Source organism: Rhinopithecus bieti, unplaced genomic scaffold (assembly GCF_001698545.2).
Source record: "Rhinopithecus bieti isolate Rb0 unplaced genomic scaffold, ASM169854v2 scaffold_36008, whole genome shotgun sequence".
Classification (NCBI taxonomy): Eukaryota; Metazoa; Chordata; class Mammalia; order Primates; family Cercopithecidae; genus Rhinopithecus; species Rhinopithecus bieti.
The window spans coordinates 1,791,949-1,808,118 of record NW_016816204.1 but is presented as its reverse complement, the minus strand read 5'-3'; the positions used below and the strand labels follow the sequence as shown (position 1 = coordinate 1,808,118).

General features: G+C 40.0%; 1 protein-coding gene and 1 pseudogene across 3 annotated transcripts in view; one reads left to right on the top strand and one right to left on the bottom strand.

Annotated features, from left to right (window-relative positions):
- The window catches only part of MCU (mitochondrial calcium uniporter), a 214,478-nt gene that overhangs the window by 14,081 nt on the left and 184,227 nt on the right, over nucleotides 1-16,170 (top strand). The window contains exons 2-3 of one of the 2 annotated variants that reach the window (XR_001881944.1): nucleotides 8,199-8,314; nucleotides 8,929-8,977. The exons of the other annotated variant lie outside the window; for it this stretch is intronic. The gene's annotated coding sequence lies outside the window, so the exon portion shown is untranslated. The remainder of the gene's footprint in view (nucleotides 1-8,198; nucleotides 8,315-8,928; nucleotides 8,978-16,170) is intronic. 2 annotated transcript variants of the gene reach the window in all.
- Nucleotides 13,193-13,767, bottom strand: LOC108516881 (40S ribosomal protein S10 pseudogene; annotated as a pseudogene). The gene has a single exon (XR_001881945.1). The product of XR_001881945.1 is annotated as a 40S ribosomal protein S10 pseudogene (transcript).

The following is a 16,170-nucleotide window of genomic DNA, read 5'->3' as shown; positions in this document are numbered from 1 at the left end:
TTTTTTTTTTTTTTTTTTGAGACAGAGTCTTGCTCTGTCGCCCAGGCTGGAGTTCAGTGGCATAATCTCAGCTCACTGACACCTCCACCTCCTGGGTTCAAGCGATTCTCCTGCCTCACCCTCCTGAGTAGCTGGGACTACAAGCACTTGCCACCATGCCCGGCTAATTTTTTTATTTTTAGTAGAGGTGGGGTTTTACCACGTTGACCAGGCTGGTCTTGAACTCCTGACCTCACGTGATCCATCTGCTTCGGCCTCCCAAAGTGCTGGGATTATAGGTGTGAGCCACCACACCTGGCCGGACTACCATATCTTCTCTACCGGAAGAGAGATTATATTTGTAATGCTGTTGGTGAGCCTTTTTTTTTTTTTTTTTTGAGACAGAATCTTGCTGTGTCGCCCATGCTGGAGGGCAGTGGTGCGGTCTCGGCTCACTGCAACCTCTGCCTCCTGATTTCTAGCTATTCCCCTGCCTCAGCCTCCCGAGTAGCTGGGATTATAGGTGCACACCACCACACCTGGCTAATTTTTGCATTTTTAGTAGAGGTGGGGTTTCACCTTTTTGGCCAGGCTGGTTTTGCACTCCTGACCTCAAGTGATCCACCCGCCTCGGCTTCCCAAAGTCTGGGATTACAGGCATGAGCCACTGCACCTGACTCGCCTTTTGAAATCTTATGGGAGCCAAGGATTGCTGTACCATCACAAAATATTTTTATTATTAGTTTTCTGAGATAGTTAAATAAATGAAGAGGTAGTTGTGGTGAGTGGGGTGTGTGTGTGTGTGTGTGTGTGTGTGTGTGTGTGTGTGTGTATTTCCCACCAAAACAAAAGTAATTGAAGAGAATTTGGTGCCAAGTGGTATAATAGGAACTGGGTCTGTTCTTCTTCGTTCTGTTAACTTGCTGTTTGTTCTTGGACAAGTGACTTAACCCCTTTGGTCTTAATATTTTTGTCAGTTAAATAAGGATGCTTGATTAGGTGAACCTAAAGGGCTTTTAATTTTTATTTATTTTTCTGAGGTGGGGGGTCTCACTATGTTGTCCAGACTGGTCTTGAACTCCTGGGCTAAAGTGATCCTCCTGCCTCAGCTTCTTCAGTAGCTGTGACTACAGGCACGCACCACCATGTTCAGTTAAAAAAAAAATAACTTAAAATTATAAAACGTGTTGTATTTTTATACAGTACTTTACAATTAATTATGTTATTTCATTAGATGGCTTGTGTAAAATCATAAACTCAGGTATCACATATTTGCTTATTCTCACAAGGGCCAAGAGCTTGAAATGAAGAAAAACAGCCTTCAAGTTCCTCTTTAGGACAGTTTTCATAATTATTTCTGACATCTTCATGAACAATTTACCTTGTATTCCCCTTAAACAGTTCATTATGCCTGTAGTCTCATCTTTCACCTTTGTTTTCTTTTCTCTAATCCAAATTGCCGAAGGGAGTGGAGGAAGAGGTGAAGATGTGGAAAGCCCAGACAGTTGGAGAGTTGAGAGAAGGAAGAAAGCAGTTAAGGTCAGAGTACTGAAGTAAGATGGGCCTATACTAGTAATTTATTAATTCTGAGTTGTACCTTGCCAGCCTGAAGCAGAAAGTGTGTTTTATTTTGTAGTAACACTGTAGGAATCCTAGGTGTGAAATCCTTAAGTGATTAGTTGCCTGCAGGAGTCAATAGGCATAGTAGCCCTTAAATTCTTCCAGCTCTGTGAACTGAGCCTAGTGTAGTATCAGTCACATAGACATTCAGTCCATGTTGGGTGAGTGAGAGTCAAATAGTCCTAGAAACTATTTCCTAAATCCTTCAACCCTGTGGGTAACACAGCTGTAGATCATCTTGTTCTCTGTGCCCAGATACTACAGTGATGGAATTATGGGAATGTCAAGACGGAATGACTTCTCTTTGATTCATGAAGCAGCTAATACTCTTAAAACAGTTCCGATTGTGCTGAACAAGCAGGACTAAATAAAATGCTAAGTAAAAATAGTAATGAAAGAAGATTGTAGAGCTATTATGTTAAAAGTAATTTGGGGCCAGGCTCAGTGGCTCACACTTGTAATCCCAGCACTTTGGGAGACTGAGGCAGGAGGATCTCTTGAGCCGAGGCTACGGTAAACTTTGATTGCACCACTGTACTCTAGCCTGGGTGATAGAGTGAAATGCCCTATCTCTAAAAAAAAAAAAAAAAAAAAAAAAAAAAAAAAATTTGAGAAATTGATACAGTGGCATCTACCTGGCATGATTGGTGGGAGTGTGGGCCATGCTGGACACTGCAGAAGAGAGAAAGGAACTATTTCAGAGAGGTGCTGCCAACTGTAGATTCTTTCTGTATATATATATTTCCAAAGAAGGCAGATTTTTGGAAGTGTTTATTTTGGATTTTCACATTTTGGATTTTTACACAAGTGTAATCTTGTGTATTTTCCATTCTGTCGTATCCTGTATTTTGTACTGCCAGAATTCTGATAGCTGCCATGAAGCAGGGCTGTGGCAAGTGGCCAAGTGTGATAAAAAACTATTTTTCATTTTAAAACAGAAAATACAGATGTCAGAATACTTTAAAGAAGTATTTAAAGATAGAGTAGAATGGAAGAAGTAGTAAAAACCTAATGAGAAGATTGAAGGTTTTCCATTTGCTTTGGATGCAATTACATTTTTTGTAAACAGAAGAATACCAGGTTATATCTGTCTTGATCTGTTAGTTTCTCTCTCTTTCCCCCTTTTTCCTCATCTGTGAGTGCTGGTGCTAGACACTTGCTGAACAGACAGGAAAAATTGATTTTCTGGTGTTTTTTTTCTTTTTTGAGAGGGCCCCTAGGGTGTACTTTGTGTGAATATCTGACTAGATATAGATATAGATGTTAATAGTTTGATTTTGTTTCTTTATTGTTTTAACCCCAAAGAAAATGAAACCTTGTTTTCTTTTATTTTCAGCTGTGACTTAAACGTTAAAATGCTGTCTAAGCACAGTTGAGATAGTAAAACAGAATTTTAGTGTAACATATTACAGAATTTTGGAATATTCATTTACTTAATGGAGAGCTGAACTCTAGTCAGTGCTTTCTTTAAGTTTAATATCTCATCCTGCATTGGTGTTTGATTCAGAATGAATTCGAGTTCTCAGTGTGGCCAACTGCCACAAAGTTGGGTAAACTTTGAATATATAATGGCTTTATGTTTTGTTTTGTTTTGTTTTGGAGATGAAGTCTCGCACTGTCACCCAGGGTGGAGTGCAGTGGTGCGATCTCAGGTCATTGCTACCTCTACCTTCCAGGTTCAAGCAATTCTTCTGCCTCAGCCTCCCAAGTAGCTGGGACTACAGGCACGCGCCACCACCACACCCAGCTAATTTTTTGTATTTTTTAGTAGAGGTGGGGTTTCACCATGTTGGCCAGGATGGTCTCGATCTCCTGACCTCATGATCTGCCCCCCTCGGCCTCCCAAAGTGCTGAGATTACAGGTGTGAGCTACAGCGCCTGGCTAATGGCTTTCTTTTTAATGATTTCTAGAGCTTTTAACATGAAAAAGTGGAAAATGAAAGGAAACTATAATAGATTTCTTGCCTAAAATGGGTATTCTATGTAAGATGAAAAGTGGAGACAAGCTGAGACCCTTGAGTTATGGATCCGAAGGTCACATCACAGCCAGTGTTAGAAAGTCATAACACTAATGGAAGAAAAGGCAGAAGGTAAACTGATGGGAGTGCTGTCAAAGGAGCTCACTTGGAAAGGCCGTTCCATCACCTGAGGGTTTTTTTTCTTTTTTGGTGGAGGTGGGGTGGTCCTTTATAAGGAAGTTACGTTATGTTCAATCAGATGTACAAGGACAAAAATCTTTTATTTTAAATTATGAAATGTGTCATGTCTATAAAAGAAGTAGAATAATATAATGTACAACTTTTAGCTTGAGAAATTGAATATTATGATTATAATTACTGCCCCCAAGTACCCTTCCTTAGACCTTTCTCCCAAAAGTAACATTCTCTTAAATTTGGTGTTTACCATCCCATGAGTGTCTTTATCTTTTTGCGCTCGTTCTCACGTGCGCGCGCTCTCTCTCTCTCTATATATATGTCTGTGTGTGTGTGTGTGTGTGTGTGTGTGTGTAATCCCATCTTTTTGAGAGGCTGAGGCAGGATAATTGCTTGAACCTGGGAGGCAGAGGTTGCAGTGAGCCGAGATCATGCCATTGTGCTCCACCTGGGCAACAAGAGCGAAACTCTGTCTCAAAAAAAAAAAAAAAAAAAAGGATTACACTGTATGTATCCTTTTTCAAATCTTTTTTTTTTTTTTTGGAATGGAGTCTCCCTCTGTCACCCAGGCTGGAGTGCAGTGGTGCGATCTCGACTCACTGTGATCTCCGCTTCCTGGCTTCAAGTGATTCTCCTGCCTTAGCCTGCTGAGTATCTGGGACTATAGGCATGCGCCACCACACCCAGCTAATTTTTGTATTTTCAGTAGACACGGAGTTTCGCCATGTTGGCCAGGCTAGTCTTGAACTCCTGACCTCAAGTGATCTGCCTGCCTCTGCCTTCCAAAGTGCTGCAATTACAGGCATGAGCCACTACGCCTGGCCTTTTTTTTTTTTTTTTTTTCTCTTAATACTTAAAAAAAAATTAGGCCAGCACAGTGGCTCATACTTGTAACACCAGCACTTTGGGAGGCTGAGGTGGGAGGATTACTTGAGGCCAGTAGTTTGAGGTTACAATGAACTATAATTGGGCCATTGCACTCCAGCCTGGGGATAGAGCAAGACTGTGTTTCTTGTTTTTTTTTTTTTTTTTTTTTTTTTGAGACAGAGTCTCACTGTGTCGCCCAGGCTGGAGTGCAGTGGCGCGGTCTCCTCTCACTGCAAGCTCTGCCTCCCGGGTTCATGCCATTCCCCTGCCTCAGCCTCCCGAGTAGCTGAGACTACAGGCGCCCGCCACCATTCCTGGCTAATTTTCTGTATTTTTTAGTAGAGACGGGGTTTCACTGTGTTAACCAGGATGGTCTCCATCTCCTGACCTCATGATCCGCCCGCCTCGGCCTCCCAAAGTGTTGGGATTATAGGCGTGAGCCACCGCGCCCGGCCCAAGACTGTGTTTCTTAAAAAAAAAACAAACAAAAGCAAGAAAACCTTATTTAGTTGATACATGTGGTTCTGGTTCATTCATTTTAACTACTTTGGCATTTCTGTCTCTATTTCATATATTTAAACCTCTGTTGACTGACAGACTTTTGCTGAATATTCTGGGGACAGGAAAGAGGAATTTATTATGTCATTTTAAAGTTAGACTAGGAATGCTGTTTTGACTTTCAAAAAAGCCAGTTTTCCTTTTTTGGTGTGTAATGTCCTCGTTTATCATATTCCTGGGAAAATCCTTTGTACTTCCTGAGAGAAGGCAGAGAAGAAGAATGTTTTATTACACAGATGAACATGTCTTGTACGAAATGCAGAGCAGCATCTGCCACAATACAGTGAACTCATGGGGGATTGAGCTGCTGCAGCAAAAGCCTGGGTTACTAAAATTCTCAGATTTTTCAAGTGCAGAAAAGCTGTGGGTGGAAATTTGTTGGCATTAATTCATTGTTTCTTTTCTGTGTGTTTGGAATTATCTGCAATTTGGGTACTATCTGCTTTATTTTGTAAAAGGAGGTGCTCCTTTTATGGTAAAAAGGCTGTTCTTGAATTGTGTCATGGTTTTATGGGGCAAGCAAAAGAAAATTAAGGTCTAGAAATGAGGGGCGTACTTTTGAGACAGGTAGTTGGTATGAAATAAATATTTGTTTTAATAATCTGTATGTATTAGTCAATGTTGTATATTCTTACTTTGAAGTCGTTGTTTTAAAAAGACAATCTCTGATAACATTTTTTATCTTCTCAATTTCATGCTGTTGTCTTTCATTTCCAACATTCTTGCAATGGTTTGAGCATTTTTGCAGAGTACACAGGGCAGAGCTTCATTCAGGTTGTCCCTCCAAATGATTTGCTATAGTGCATCAACGAGAAATGCTGAGGCAGCAAGGGAAACACTAATAAATTGGGTGGTTTCCAGGGACTATAGCTAAGGCAAGCAAACACAAGCCAAAATTAAAATGTTAGTTAGGCACCCAGGATATAAGTCTGGCCAGATATACTATTAACAGTGAATCTTCCATTCTCATGAAATTATTTGAGATCTGTACAAATTGAAGATTGTTACAAATGGTGACCAATTTTAAGCATATTTTAGTTAGGGGTGGTACAATAGTCTTTTGGCTAAAACTTAATTAGAATGAAAAAATACTTTTGCCTCTTTTATTTGATAGATTCCAGTGCCTGAGGAATGATTAGAACTTAGTTGCCTGTTTGTTTCTTCCATGGTTCTGAAGGGAAAGAGTGCTGGATGGACCTCCAGTAATGGAAGAGTTTTGTTTTTTTCTTTTTTTTTTTTTGAGACGAAGTCTCACTCTTGTTCCCTGGGCTGGAGTGCAGTGGCGCGATCTCGGCTCACCGCAACGTCCGCCTCCCAAGTGTAAGGGATTCTTCTGCCTCAGTCTCCTGAGTAGCTGGGATTACAGATGCCTGCCACCAGGCCCGGCTAATTTTAGTATTTTTAGTAGAGATGGGATTTCACCATGTTGGCCAGGCTGGTCTTGAACTCTTGACCTCAGGTGATCTGCCTGCCTTGTTAGTGCTGGTTTTCTTGCTAACTACACAAATTATACTTCTGTAATAATTTTCACAAATTATTTTACCTGTGAAAAGTATAGGTATGGGGAGAGGAGATAGTGGTATGTGAAAGGGCCTTTTATATTTTTCTTGTTTTGGAATGATTTCCAATCATTTTCAAACAGAACCCCTACCAAAGAGTTGTGTGACTTGGCAAATGAACCAGAATTTTTAAAAATTTAGTGCTCCAAGGTTTCTAAAGTTTGTAAACTTGTTTCTGAAACTAGTGAAAGCCTGAAACTAGTGGATAGCCTAAGACTTTTTTAATTTAAAAAATATTTCTTATTTCTTCATTATTTGTTAAGGTTCTGTCAGTTTTTTATATTCTGGAAGCACAGAGACGGGGTGAAAATTTTTTTTCCTCTTTCTTCATTTTTGTGTGTGTGTGTGTGTGTATGGTGTTGGAGTGTCGCTCTGTCGCCTAGGCTGGAGTGCAATGGCACGATCTTGGCTCACTGCAACCTCCGCCTCCCGGGTTTAAGTAGTTCTCCTACCTCAGCCTCCCGAGTAGCTGGGATTACAGGTGCGCTCCACTACACCCGGCTAATTTTTGTATTTTTAGTAGCGATGGGGTTTCACCATGTTGGCCAGGCTGGTCTCGAACTCCTGACCTCGTGATTCGCCCACCGTGGACTCCCAAGTGCTGGGATTAGAGGCATGAGCTACCACGCATGGCCAATTTTTTTCTTCTTTAATCTAAAAATATTTCTAAAAAAATTGGTTTACAAGCTGTTACTTCAGTCCCGCCCCACCACCCCAGCATTTTTTAGAGTTGGGGTCTTGCTTGTTGCCCAGGCCCAGGCTGGCCTTGACCTCCTGGGTTCAAGCAGTCCTCCTGACTTGGCCTTTTGAATAGTTGGGACTACAGGCACACACCAACACAGCCAGCTAACTCCCAATTTTTATATTTGTTGAGCTTATGTGATTATCAAATATTTATTATTATTATTATTTTTTGAGACAGAGTTTCGCTTCTGTTGCCCAGGCTGGAGTGCAGTGGCATAATCTTGGCTCTCCGCAAACTCTGCCTCCCGGGTTCAAGCAATTCTCCTTCCTCAGCCTCTCGAGTGGCTGGGATTACAGGCATGCACCACCATGCCCTGCAAATTTTGTATTTTTAGTAGAGACAGGGTTTCTCCATGTTGGTTAGGCTGGTCTTGAACTCCCAATCTCAGGTGATCCACCCCCCTTGGCCTCCCAAAGTGCTGGGATTACAGGTGTGAACCACTGCGCCCTGCCCAAATATGTAATACTTTATTTCTGAAAAAAGTATTTCAGAGTTTCTTACAGTCAATCTGGATTTATTCTAGGTTACAAGTCATTTTTTTAAAAAGTGCTCTCTTGTCCTAAGGGTCACTGAAATAAATAGTGGCTAAGAATGACTTAAACAAGGTCTTTTCAGACTTTCTTTCTTCTTTGGCATTATATGCTGAGGTACCCACATTAGCAGACTCAAGAGGGCCTTTACCTTTGACATTTACTTTACTTTTTTCTATTCTTTTAGGTCTTTCACTACCATTCCTACAGTGATTGGCAAGATATCGTTTCCACCTCACTCTCCATGTACCATGCCAGTGACATCTTAGCTGCTAGAGTGTGGAGCTGGCCTGTGGGAGTCAAGTAAGTGCCTTTTTTACTATTTGGCATGGTTTTTGCTTTGCAAAGCCATGTAGAGGAACTTAAGATTAGTTTTTAAAAAGGCACTTGCTTGATCCTTGTGGGCTGGCTCTTTGCTCCAGCCTGCTATTGAACACTTGGTAGCTAACATGGGGATGAGTTTAGTGAGGTGACTGTTGCACAATAGAATATTTTTACTATGGTACACCCTAAGGGATAATAGATCTGATCTTAGCCTGATTAGACCATATTGGTAAACAACCCCAATAAATCAGAACTGTGCTACCTCAAACAGTTACTCGGGCCTCTTGGAAATTTAATAGGTTATGGATGACCAAGGGTCTGCTGGTGTAAACCGACTAGATTGCATGGAAACAGGGCAGCTCTCCTAGGAAAGCCAGTTACCTTGGCATTTATCTTAATTAATTCGGCTTATTATATGGAAGAAGTAGTGGTTGAGGTTAATCAGGTATGGGTTTCTATGTTTATCATTAAAGTTGCTAAAACCTGGTATCTTACTTTTGCAGGTCATCTTGTAAATTTTGCCTATATAAATTAACACATCCCCTGTATGTCATAACAACCATGTAAGGGAGAGTTTTCCTGCTCTGTCTTAGGTATTGGTGATGTGACCTGTTCACGCAGGGGAAACTTGAACACTTGCAGGTATGTGAAGATCATGATTCATAAGCATTTTTTCCCTGCAAGCAGAACAGTTTATTTCGGTGTGAACTCATGTGATCTATATTGCCAGTTGATTTTTCTGCCCCCCGTTACTATAGAGCAGGCCTTGACAAATTGTAGCATAAATGGTTGCTTGATTTTGTAAACAAAGTTTTATTGCAACACAGACATATCCATTTGTTTACAGATTGTCTGTGGTTGCCCTGGCACTATAAGGACAGAGTTTAGTTGTTACAACAGAGACTATATTGTCCATAAAGCCTGAAATATTTATTATTTGGCCCTTTAAGAAAAAGTTTGCCAACTGCTGCTATAAGTGAACCAGACTTCAAATTGTATTTAGAAATAAGCTTGCCAGAACCACAGTTGTTTTCAAATAGGCTTCTAAAGAGAAAACCAGGAAAGCCAAGACCTGTGCCATAATGCTGACTAGCAAGTAAATATTTGCAGTATGTATAGTGGTATGATTGATTACTAATACAAGGTTACTGAAATGGAAAGCTATAATGGCAGTCCAGCTTCTTTATCTTTTCTTTTCTTTCATTCATTTATTCTTCCTCTTTGACACTGACTCTCGTTTCTCTTTCTCTTTTGCTTTCTCACTGGGTATAGGCATTCATTCAGTGGCAGGATGTTACTACAATTATTGGATTCTCTAAAGGTTTTATAGGCTGGGCATGGTAACTCACACATGTAATCTGAACACTTTGGGAGGCTGAGGTGTGAGGATCACTGGAGGCCAGGAGTGCCTGACCAGCTTGGGCAATATAGTGAGGCCCCATTTAAAAAAATAATTAGTTGGGCATGGTAGCATGCCCCTGTAGTTATGGCTACTTGGGAGGCTGAGGTGAAAGGATCGCTTGAGCCAGGAAATTTGAGGCTGCAGTGAGCTGTGATCACGCCATTGTACTCCAGCCTGGATGACAGAGCAAGACTCTGTTCCTTGAAAGAAAGAAAGGACCTCCAGATTCATGGAAGAATTATTATAGTTAAAATACCAGTCAGGGTAATGGAAATTGAGGACGAGAGTTATTCAAGGATCACAGAGCAAATCAGTGTTCTACTACTGAAACCAGAGGGTAGGTCTCCTGCTTCCTTTCCTAGGGTTCCTTTTGCTAGGTCTCACACCGTATTAGGAGATGCTTGTTTTCCCTACTAGTTGAAAGGTACACAGTCTATTTCCTTTCTCTCTCTCTCTCTTTTTTTTTTTTTTTTGGCCCCTGAAGTAAAAGCAAAGACTCAATGATTTAAACCACAAAGATATGGTTGTTAGAGTATCGGTCTTACTTGGAATTTGGATGCTTTTATTGTTTGACGATAACTAGGGGATTGCTTCTTTTTTTGAGACAGAGTCTCGCTCTGTCGCCCAGGCTGGAGTGCAATGGCACGATCTCGGCTCACTGCAACCTCTGCCTCCCGAGTTCAAGCAATTCTCCTACCTCAGCTTCCTGAGTAGCTGGGATTATAGGCACCCACCACCATGCCTGGTTAATTTTTGTAGAGACGGGGTTTCACCACTTTGGCCAGGCTGGTCTCAAACTCCTGACCTCAGGTGATCTGCCTGCCTTGGCCTCCCAAAGTGCTGGGATTATAGGTGTGAGCCACCATGCCCGGCTGGGGTTGCTTCTTAATGAGTCACTAAGTGCTTATAGTATATACTCAGAAAGGTTGGCTTAGATGGAATAAAAAAAGAAGTTAGAGCCTTGTTCATAATTTTGAAGCTAGGAGCAACACTAAAATTGGCATGGATAGAATGCTTTCCTCATATATCTATGTATCTAAGACCATAGATAGAAAGTATATTTATGTATGTGTATGTGGGTATGTGTGTCTAACAGCTTTAAAAGTGCATCTGGATTGCATTTTGAAAGGAATTTAGCAGGTGTATTGCAATCTGCAGATTATGTTGCAGAGTTTTAATTGGACTTAAAAAAAAATTTGATTTTTGAACAATTTTAGATTTACAAAAAAATGGCAAAGATCAGACACAGAATTCCCATATATCCCTCACCTTCTTCTATTATTAACATTTTACATTACTTTGGTACATTTGTTACAATTAATGAACCAATCTTGATACATTATTATTAACTAAAGTCCATACTATATTCAGATTCGCTTAGTTTTTGCCTAGTATTCTTTTTCTGTTCTTGGATTAAAGGAATTTTATTAGCATGTTCATTGAAATAGGAGACCTTTATATGATCACGTGAAGGTTAGGCTAGTTCTGAAGTCCCTTTCAGTTTCCAAGAGTCTATTTAAATGAGTACAACAGGCAAAGTTCGGACTTGTGTTTATATTCTCCTGTTACATGTTGGGGAAAAAAATTGTTACTTTATCTTATTGATAGTAATGGCTTTTCAATTGTTTCTACATTTTAGCATCATCAGTTTCAGAATGGGCAAGATGGATTTGGTTACTTCTCTTATTAAGTGTCATATGCTAAATTGCTGGTGAAAATATTCTAAAGTAAATTGCCTCCTTTGGGAATGATGTGGATCAACTATCCTACGTCAATAAGTTTTTTCCCTACTGAAAGTAATTTTGGAGTCCATACTTTCTGATGAGTCTATTAATCATTCATATTTCCCTATGAAGATTTAAAAATAGTTTTTCCTTAAAAGTTCATTAGTTATTTACAAAAGTTGAACACATGCATGCCCTGTGACTCAGCAGTTCCATTTCTAGATTTATACAAAACAGAATTATGTGTCTATATTCACCAAAAGACATGACAGAAATGTTCATGGCAGGACTAATAGTCCAAACTGGAATTTTCCAAGTGCCCATCAGCAGTAGAATAAATATATAATTTGTGACATAACCACATAATGAGTATTAAATGGTGATCAGAATGAACAGGTTACAACTACATATAAAAATGCATGGTTCTCACAAATAACATGATGAACGAAAGAAGCCAGACACAGTGCATGATTCCATTTATATAAGTTCAAAAGCAGGTAAAACTAATCAATAGTGTCAGAAGTCAGGAGATTGATTACCCTTGTTGGGGGTTTGGGGAAAGTGACAGAGGGTATGAAGGGGGCTCCTGGAGTGCTAGTAATGTTCTGTCTCTTGGTTTAGGCATTGGTTACATGGGTGGGTTCATTTTGTGAAAATTATCAAGTTTATACTTTTCATTTACATGTTATTCAGAAAGTATATACAAAAGTATTAAAAGTATTAGCAATTCTGGAAAAAACACAACATTTCACTGTTAACATTTACAGGATATCTAGAGAACCAGTTGAACAAATGAACCTTTTATCTTAGAATATATGCTGTCAGAATTATAGCATTATCAAGGTACCATTATGTTACTGGAACCTTTACAGTCTTATTTGTATTATAAGAAGAATAAAGTAGCTGATGTTAATGATCTCTTTTATTGTAACCAGGTTTTGAGATGCCCCAAAGGAGGACATCTTTTCTTTTTGGTCTGTTTTGGGTCACCAAGTCAAAACGTTCATCTGTTCTTTCACTACAGTAAAGAATGTTCAGTCAAATAGTTGTGCCTTTGGAATATTCGTGTGTTTGTGAGTGCTGGTATGTGTTCCTTCCCACTGATTGTTACATCAGCGAGTGAGCTGCAGTCTTGGTTGTGTGTGTATTTTACATGTTCTTTTGGCTTTTAAGGTATCACTTAACATAACCAGAATGTAGAATCTTCTTCCCAAACAAAGCCCTTTTTGTGACTTTTCTTATTGTCACTTTTGGTTTTTCCAGTGACTTGAAGATAAATCACCTCAAGCATTTATCCTTTGTATTTCAGACAATACAATTATGTTCTTTAGTTATTTTAAAATGTACAATTAAATTATTATTGACTATAGTCACCCTGTTGTGCTATCAAATTCTAGGTCTTATTCTTTTAATTATTGTACTCATTAACCATTGCCACTTCCCAATCATTTTTATTGATCGGTTAGTTGATTGATTGAGATGGGAGTCTTGCCGTGTTACACAGGCTGGTCTTGAGCTCCTGGCCTCAAGTGACCCTCCCACTTCAGCCTCCTGAGTAGCTGGGACTGACTACAGGTGCAAAATACTACACCTATCTAATTAAAATTTTTTTTTTGGAGAGACGAGGTCTCACTAGGTTGCCCAGCTGGTCTTGCACTCCTAGCCTCAAGCAATCCTCCCACTTTGGCCTGGGATTACAGGCATGAGTCACTGTGCCTGGCCAGTAATTTTTTTTTTTTTTTAAGGTTTTTTGGCTGTAAGTTTATTCAATGCAAAAGAATCTTCTCCAATTTTACTGAGGTGGCTGACCACGTCCACGACCAAATCCGCCTCTAAACTGGAATTTGGTTGCTGACCCAGCCCCAGCCTCGGCTTTCTTGTCGGCACCAGATGGCACAGCACTCTGTCTGTAGGTATTTCTGTCAGCTTCCCCTCTTGTGAGTCTTGCAGGTCGCTCACCCTCCAGACCTTTAGGCCTAGGGCTGCCAGTCTCTGGACAGCTACGGTGTAGGGTGGCAGGCACAATCTCCGGGGGCGGATGAAGGTAATCACAGAGATACTGGATACCCTCATTGGTAAGGTACCAGTAGAAATGTCTCCAGGCAAACTGTTCCTTCACGTAGCCTCGGGACTTGAGAGACTACGTGGTCTTCATGACATGAAGGTTGGGCACATTCTTGTCTGCCAGCTCCGGGTGCTCAGGCATGTGGACATCCTTCTTGGCCACCATGACTCCCTCCTTAAAAAGGAGTTCATAAATGGCAATCCGGTTCTTCTTAGGCATCAACATCTTGGCGGCTGCAGGGTCCGGAGCTGGGGCTGGAAAAGGCCAGAAATGGTTTTGCTAACCAGTGACTGCTTACTAACTTTCAGGTTGTGTGGCGTACCATACATATATGATTTTATTTCATGTATTCTGTGCACCAGTCCTATAAAGTAGGTACTATAATTTCTACTGCTGAAGAAATAAAGACAGGAAGGTCCTATGTAACTTGCCCAAGCTAGTAAGTGATGAAATTAGGAGTTCAGGTATATGTCTCCATAGTTCCCAGTTGTAACCTCTGTCTCCCCACGCTCCTAAATGCCATGAGTAGATTACTGCTTAATCACCAAGTGCATTCCCACCTTTGTCTTAGCCCTTTCATTTTGCAGATCCACTGACTATTAGGCCCTTACTTGTTCCGTTTGTTCATTTCTCATCATCTCACTCTATCCATCCTTCAAGGCACAGCTCAAGTCCCATCTGTTCAGTGATTTCTTCCTCCTCCTTTCCAATTTATAGAATACTCCTTCGCCCTGCCACACATTTTATACTTTCATTGTGTTGAATCTATCTTTTTATATACGGATGCTTTAGTTTAAACTTCAGATTGTAACCTCCTTGAGGAAGGGGCTTGGATTACAGGTTTTACTTGTGTTCTCTGCAGTGTCTTATAATAGATGTTCAATACATGTATATGTTGATCAGTTGAAATGATAATAGAACCCTTAATAACTGAAGATATGTAACGTGCATCTAAGACTCCTGGTTATTTGAGCTTCTTGAAGTACTTTATACATCCAACTAACAGTCTTAATTCAGAACCAGGAATGACATGTTTAGGTTAGAGTTAGATACTGATTTCTAGATAGGAAGCTTAGTAATTGTTGCTACATACTGATCCAAATCAGAATAGTTCTTTGTATCCAGAGCCTGAACGAAAGAGCCAGTAGTGAGACAGTGAGTTGATTACTTCTCACTGTTTCACCACTGGCTCTTTGGTTCAGGCTAACAATGTATCTCACCTAGATAATATTAATAGCTTTCTAATTAGTCTCCCTGCTTTTGTTCTTTCTTACCTGTGGTCATAACTCAGCAGTGGGAATGATGATGTCAGGCAGGAGGAGACTTATCCAGTAGCTTCTGATCTCACTCAGTAAAAGACAAAGTTCTTCAAGGGGCCTACAGGTAGTGACGATAAACTGGCTCTCTGGAAGGGGAAAAGGTTCTGATTTGTAGCATTTGCCTGTTTTACTGGTAAAATTACTCCCACTCTGGCTGATTCAAAGTTCTAGAATGTACAGCAATCTGCTCTCCAGCCAGTATTGGCTTGAGCACATCGCTCTTGAACATTTGGCTCCCTGTCTGACTCCCATCTGCTGCCACTTTCCCTCTTGCCCACTCCATTTTGTGATACTGACCTCCTTGCTATTCCTCAAACATGCTGAACATGCACCTACCTCATAGGATTTTTGCATTGCAGTTTTCTATCATTAGAATGCTTTTCTCCTGAATATATGCAGGTTTTCTTATTTCTTATCCCTCTCAAGTCTCTGCTCAAATCTTATATTCTCAGTAAGGTCTTCCATGATCTCCCTACATGAAATTTTTGTTTTATTGGTTGTTCTGAGATGATTTTAGTATACACTACAGTGTTTTTGTACTCGTCTAGTGCCTTGCTGTAGTGATGCATTACAGCTATTTCTAGGCAGTGTCATCTGTGGATGGGGATAATGGTTATATTTGTTGTTGAAACTTAAAAAGAATCATTTCATTTTGTTTGAAACAAAAATATCTGTGATACATATAAACAAATCAGTTTGGGCCTCTTATTGGTAATTGCAACTTGAATTACTATCCACTTAAGCTCCTTATGGGGAATACAACAATATTTATGGTTAAGTGTACATTTGGTAGTATATTGTTCTCACAGTAATATCATTGTGGGTTTGAAGATCTGTGCTAAGTTATGAAACAATGGAATTTATATACTTTATTTAAAGATAAATTGGATTTATAAGGAATTCTTGGTATAAGTATTAAAATGTATCAATTAGTATAACATACTGATTTATTATAATTAAAAAAAGGTGTGGGCATCTGAATCCCAGCTATTCGGGAGGCTGAGGCAGGAGAATCACTTGAACCTGGGAGGCGGAGATTGCAGTGAGCAGAGATTGCGCCTTTGCACTTCAGCGTGGGCAACAAGAGCGAAACTCCATCAAAAAAAAAAAAAGGGTATATGACTTCTTATGAACTAGATGCCACCTTTTCCCCTTAACCTCAGCTGTTTCTTTTTCTTTTCTATTTTACCAAGGAACTGTAACCTTGCACTTGACTTAGTCTAGGCGTAGCCAACATTACAATGAGGTAACAAGATTGAGTTGTAGTTATTGCCACTTTTTTCTTTCTTTCTTTCTTTTTTTTTTTTTTAACATTTAACTATTTT